The 6,872-nt window shown below is 43.3% G+C and overlaps 1 protein-coding gene across 1 annotated transcript in view; it reads left to right on the top strand.

Moving 5' to 3' along the window:
* Positions 1 to 1,975: 1,975 nt before the first annotated feature.
* Positions 1,976 to 6,872, top strand: part of LOC145347980 (roquin-1-like) — a 108,115-nt gene continuing 103,218 nt past the window's right edge. Inside the window, exon 1 of the mRNA XM_080196045.1 lies at positions 1,976 to 2,051. The gene's annotated coding sequence lies outside the window, so the exon portion shown is untranslated. The remainder of the gene's footprint in view (positions 2,052 to 6,872) is intronic.

The following is a 6,872-nucleotide window of genomic DNA, read 5'->3' as shown; positions in this document are numbered from 1 at the left end:
CCAAAATCCGTATTAATGTGCGGGTTGGGGATGAGGTGCTCAGTGGTACTCACCCCCGTGTTCCTCTTCGTTACTGCTGAGCCTGAGCCAGACTTTTACAGAGAAGTAGCGATTCATGCTGATGTGGTGCCAGAGAGGTGGGAAATACCTGGGAGGGGGAAAGCAGCTGTGCCAAACTTGCCAATGATGTTGAAATCCGTTCAAATGCATACTGGCAGATTCCGCTCCCATTTTGGGCTCGAAGCAGTTTGCACCAGGAAAAAGTGGCCGGGAAGGTACCAAACTGCAAATCTGATTTTTTTTTTTAAGCATTGCACACTATTTTCCTGCCATACTAAACGACGGGCAAAGCACGGAGGTAAGATCACACCCGGGGAGTTTCACATCACAGAAAGAAGCTGGTCAGATATTGTCATCCCATTTTCCAGCACTTGGCCCCCTAGCCTTGGATGATGTGGTATTTCACGTGCTCATCTTAAATGCTGTGAGGGTTCCCACTTCTACCACCCTTTCAGGCAGTGAGTTCCAGATTCTCAGCACCCTCAGGGCGAAAAAGATTTTCCTCTAATTCCCTCCAAATCTCCTGCTCCTTACCTGAAATATATGACCCCTGGTTATTGACCCCTCTGTTAAGGGAAAGGTTTATTCCTAACTACCCTATCTATGTCCCTCATAATTTTGTGTTCCTCAGTCAGGTTCTCCCTTCAGCCTTCTCTGCTCTAAGGAAACAATCCCAGTCTGACCAGCCTTTCTTCACAATGAAACACTCCAGCCCAGGCAACATCCTAGTGAATCTCCTCTGCACCCTCTATAGTATAATCACATCCTTCCTATAGTGTGGAGAATTGCACACTACTGTAGTATGGCATAACAAGTGTTTTATACAGCTCCATCATAACCTCCCTGGTCTTATATTTTATGCCTTGGCTTATAAAGGCAAGTATCTTATACGCCTGAGATTTTGGAAAGGGAACAAAAATACCAGAATATAAAAATATTGGGACAAGCTGAGGCCACATAGCTGACAGCGTCATTATTTCACTGTAAGTATCCTGATCAGAACTTTTCTCAAAACCTCATGTCTCAAAACCCTGAGATGCTTTGAACTGGTAAAGAGTGAAAAATTGTCTGCCACAGGTTGGTGATCCAGTAACCAGAGCAAACAGACTTGTTGAAGAGGGGTGGGTTGAAGTTCATATGAAACATATTAACCATATCAGACCAATGGGATTGAATGGTCTTTTTTTCGCGTTGAACGCTCTCTGCAATTCTCTGACTGAGAATGTCATGAGGAACATAAAGGAGGAACTCAGGAGAGGATGTTTTCTCACACAGTGGGTTACTTCTCCACAAGTGGCTATTAAGGCAACATTTGAAAGTGAATGGGAGAAGTATTTGAAAAGGAAACAGAAAAAGAAACATCGAAAGGGCGAAAAATCAGCGGCTCCCTATTGTCCAAGTGCTAGCACCTACGATTGGTTGTGTGGTCCCCGCATCTACTTTTTTGGCATGGCCAGCAGGTGACCAACAGGCTGGGCCAGTTTGGGATGCCACCTAGTAGCATTCTGTATCCAAGCTTGCTGTGTAGAGAGAAGCTAGTGCTAAATATGGTATCTGGAAAGAACTGCCTTCTGTTGAAATGAGGTCAATTTCCAGCTTTTCTAAACTCAGCTGGGACTGGATTAGGTTCTGGGCCAGCCTGCACTGTTCATTTGCTGCTGGCATTTCCTGTTACTCAATCATGAAATGTTTCACACAAGCACTATGTCACTGCCTGAGAAGAACGAGTTGACGTATTTTGATAAGGAAGTTCCCTGACATTTTATTTTGCCGTTTCCTTGTTTAAGTTAGTCTCTGTTAACTATTTCTGCAGAGAAGTGTTGCAGGAGCTTTTTGTGTGTTGTTCACCGTGTTAACAAAGGAGTGAAAAGTTCCCAACTGTACTACCGTGTTAGATTAACAGAGTAGCAGGGAGTAGTGAAAATCTATGCAGTGTGTGTGTAATTACAGCTATCCGAAGAGGCTGACCATCCATTGCAGGCACATATAAGGTAATGTGGGCGTTAATCAGGGTTCAGCCTGAGTCTGTCAACTCCCTGAACTTTCCTCGCAAGTCCTTTCTAATCTGATTTTTCAGTGGCTTCTGAAAAAGTTGATTGATAACTGTTGTCAAACACAATGCCGGCTCTTATAGGACTGTGTGACTGCCTGACTGCCAGATATTTATGATGTCGATGATCCATAGCTATTGTTTATTGGGACAGAGTTGAATAACACTGACTTTTTTTTACAGATCACAGGTGCTTTGTGCCACCTGGTGTTTTCAGGAAGATGGGCTAGTGGCGTGGTTAAGACTCCAGATGCGAAGAGTACCTGCACACAGCAAGTGATAAGTGAGAAATATTGAAAACAATAATCAGTAGAATTGAGGAGAAATATACGTCACTAAAAAGCAAGAACAATTTCAAAATTTACAGATGCAAATTGGGGGGTTTAATAAATATTGAGGAAGGATGCAATAAAATATAATAAGGGATTAATGAACCTGCAGAATCGACATGCATGTAGAAAATTAATTTCAATATAGATAAGTGGTGCATTTTGGTGAGGAGAATAGGAAAGTCACATACTGCTTGTCATGGTGTAAAGGAGTAAAAGGGACTCAATGTACAGTCGGAGGGCAAATGTGGATTTAAGTTACTGAAAAGTCCAGAAATTAAAGAGCTGGTTAGGTACATTGGCCATGCTAAATTCTCCTTCAGTGTACCTGAACAGGCACCGGAGTGAGGTGACTAGGAAATTTTCATAGTAACTTCATTGCAGCATTAATGTAAGCCTACTTGTGACGCTAATAAATAAACTTAAATGGCAGTGATAAATTATTTCAATTTCAATAGTAACTGGGATAAATTCAGTGTAAAAGTTAAAAGGGCACAGAATTATTTAAGGGAGAGAACTTCTTTAGCCAGTGCTGGGATTCTCCAGTCCTGCTGCAGTGATTGGAGATTTGGCTGAGTGCCAAATTTTCCATTCTTGCTGGCAGTAGCAGCAGGGCATTGTGAGATCAGAGAACTCTGGTCAGTGTGTAGCAAGCCCAACAAGGGAATTGTGGTGGCGTGATTCCTTTAAAAAGAGATCCTTCACAAGCCACGTGACCAGATTGGAACTCATGGAGCGCAAGAGTGCGAACTTTGATCAATCAGGAATGAGGTGGCACATCCTTGGAGCTGGAAGTTGGCAATTGGAAGTCAGAGCATTGTTGGGAGCAGACCTATAAAGCTGTGTTGTTAAACCCATAGTTGTAAATAGTTCTTCATATTCAATAAATCTTCAAGTTTGTTAATTGCCTCGAGTTACCACAGGAACAGACATCTTCCTTAGTTTTAGGAATTAATCTGGAAGACGAATAAACAAGGGACCATCTTATTGATAGTGTAGAATCCCTACAGTGCAGAAGGAGATCTGCACCGACTTTGACGGAGTTTCTTACCCTATACCTATAACCCCACATATTTACCCCGTTAATCTACACATGTTAGGACACTAAGGGGCAATTTAGCATGACCAATCCACCTAAACTGCACATCAATGGACTGTGGGAGGAAACCGGAGCACCTGAAGGAAACCCGCAGACACAGGAAGAACGTGCAACCAAAAGAGAAAATGGTGGAGAATTTCAGCAGGTCTGGCAGCATCTGTAAGGAGAGAAAAGAGGTGATGTTTTGAGTCCAAATGACTTTTTGTCAAAGCTAAAAGGCATAGAATGTGAGGGATATTATTACAGCAGGGTGAGGGAATGAAAGATGAGTCATATCCACAAAAACAAGGGGAAAGGCTGCCAGTGACAGTCCATAGAGAGAATAAAAAGATGTGAATGGCAATTAGATGTGTTGGGGGGGCGGGGGGGGGTGGGAGAGAGGTGAAATGGAAAAAAGGGAGGGAAATGTAAGGAAAGGGGGATAAAATAGAAGGAAAGAATGGGGCGGGGAAGAAAAATAAAGACAATAAAAAAGTGAACAGTTAAAAATGAAATGAAATGAAATGAAAACAAAGAGGTTGAGGTGGGATAGAGCTAATCATCTGAAGCTGTTGAATTCGACGTTGGGAAGGCTGTAATACCTCTAGCCGGAAGATGAGATACTCTTCCTTCAGTTTGCATTGAGCTTCACTGGAACATTGCAGCAGGCCAAAGGCAGACATGTGGGCATGGGAGCACGATCATGTGTTAAAATGGCAAGCAACAGGAAGGTCAGGGTCTTGATTGTGCACAGACTGGAAGGTCATGCAACTTCACACTTGATAGTGACCCAACACCAGAATCAAACCCTGACCCCTGGCGCTGTGAGCTCTGCTAACCATTGTGCCACCATGCCATCCCAATGACAAATCAATGATAGTTATCATGATCATCATTATGATAACCTAGCTGTATAATCTATATTTCATTTTTATGTAAATTCCACCAGTTGCCATGGTGAGATTTGAACCCGGTGTCCCCAGGGCATTAGTTGAGCCTCTGAATTTGATAGTGATCACAATTCATTAAAAGCCGTTGTCCGCTATTTTAGATTTAGAGTAGTTATGGACAAGGATATGGGTAGATTTATTGTTTTAAATTGGAGACCTTTCCCCAGAGATATGATGTGACAGTGAAAACAGCTACTTGAAGATAGATTGGTGTCAAATCAGAGGGAGGTGTTCAAGGGGAAGTTGAGGAGGGTTCAGAACAAATATGTCGCCATAAAGTGAAAGGATTGGACTCTCGAAATGACAGTTCCCTGGACATAAGGCATACAGAATAGTATAGGGCAAAAAAGAGAGCTTATGTCAGATGCCAATTGCTCAATACTGCAAAAAGTATAATGGAGCAGAGAAAGTGCAGGAGTGAAATTAAAAAGAAAATTAGGAAAGCAAATAGGAGGCATAAAAAGTATTAGCAAAGGAAGTCAAGGAAACCTGAAAGATATTAAAGTATAGGAAGTACAAAAGGATAACTAAGGCCGGAGGGGGACTGATTAGAGACCAAAAACGTAACGTGTGTGGTGGCAAAAGATATGGGCATGGTCTCAATGAGTACTTCTGCTTTCACAAATGAGAGCGACAAAGCAGAATTTATAGTTGAAGAGGAGCGTGAAATGTTGGATGAGGTAAAACATAATCAGGGAAGAAACATAAAAGGTGTTTATTATCTTTGAAAGTGCAGAAATCCCCAGGCCTGGGTGAAATGTATCCCAGGATGCTAAGAGAAGCAAGGGAAGAAATAAATGAGACTCTGATCAATATTTTCCAATTCTCTGGCTCAGGTGTGGTTTGGGAGGATTGGGAGGACGGATAATGCTGTACCATTGTTTTAAAAGGGAGGGATAGGCTCGTCATTAAAAGCCTATTCTCCAGCCCTACATGCCCATGTGTAGATTGCACTGGGACTGTTTGGGGCCAGAGAATAGTGGAGGAGGGGCCATAGCAGGGATTCTCCCTGCCACCACAACCTGATGCTGCATGTGAACCAGATTAGCGTATTTAAATCCTTATTTAAATATATTCTGATAGTTTTAAGCCAGATTCTCCGTCACTCTAAGCAGCAGGAACCCGGTGCGAATCACTACTGGTTTCCAAACTTGCAGGCTATTGAAACACTCAGGTGGTCGGGAAAATGGACTTCGACCGCGGCGCTGCCAGGTTCATGGAGTGGGGAGCTCATTTAATGGTCCAACACACCACAGATCTTCATAATTAGAACGAGTACTTCAACTCTTGTTACGTTCCCTGCATCCTTACTCACGCTGAGTTCTGAACTCACCCCTGTGCTCATGTCCTCCATTGGTTCCCAGTTATGTAAAACCTCAATTTTAAAATTCTCACCCTTATTTACAAATTCCCCTCAAGGCCTTGCACTTACCTCTGTAATCTCCTCCAACCCTCAACCTCTGAGATAGCAAGGGAATAAGTACACTTATAAACAGGAGCCTAAAAAGATTGTTAAACGTAACACCAGAGGAAACTCTATACCATATAACCAGAGAACATAAGAACATAAGAAATAGGAGCAGGAATAGGCCATCTAGCCCTTCAAGCCTGCCCTGCCATTCAATAAGATCATGGCTGATCTGAAGTGGTTCAGTTCCACTTTCCTGCTTTCTCCCCATAACACTTAATTCCCTTGTCTGTCAAAAACCTATCTACCTGTGACTTAAATATATTTAGCAAGGTAGCCTCCACCACTTCAACGGGCAGAGAATTCCAGAGATTCACCACCCTTTGAGTGAAGAAGTTCCTCCTCAACTCTGTTCTAAACTGCACCCCCCCTTATCTTGAGGCTGTGCCCTCTAGTCCTGCTATCCTTTCTAAGCGGGAAGAATCTCTCTACCTCGACCCTATCCATCCCTTTCATTATCTTATATGTCTCTATAAGATCCCCCCTCATCCTTCTAAACTCCGAGTACAGACCCAGTCTATTTAGTCTCTCTTCATAGTCCCTCATCTCTGGTATCAGCCTAGTGAACCTCCTCTGCACTCCCTCCAAGGCCAAAATATCCTTGCGCAAGTGCGGCGACCAAAACTGCACTCAGTACTCCAGCTGTGGCCTTACTAGCACCCTGTACAGTTGCAGCAAGACCTCCCTGCTTTTATATTCTATCCCCCTCGCTATAAAGGCCAACATACCATTCGCCTTCTTGATCACTTGCTGCACCTGCAGACTGGGTTTTTGCGACTCACGCACAAGGACCCCCAGGTCCCTCTGTACTGTAGCATGCTGCAGCTTTTCGCCCTTTAAATAGTAATCGCTCCTACTATTATTTCTGCCAAAGTGGATAACCTCACACTTGCTAACATTATACTGCATTTGCCAGGTCCTCGCCCACTCGCACAGC

The sequence above is a fragment of the Carcharhinus amblyrhynchos genome, chromosome 9, assembly GCF_965287045.1.
Source record: "Carcharhinus amblyrhynchos chromosome 9, sCarAmb.v2.hapA, whole genome shotgun sequence".
NCBI lineage: Eukaryota > Metazoa > Chordata > Chondrichthyes > Carcharhiniformes > Carcharhinidae > Carcharhinus > Carcharhinus amblyrhynchos.
Note: the sequence above shows the minus strand (reverse complement) of the source record. Positions and strands in the feature narration are given on the sequence as shown.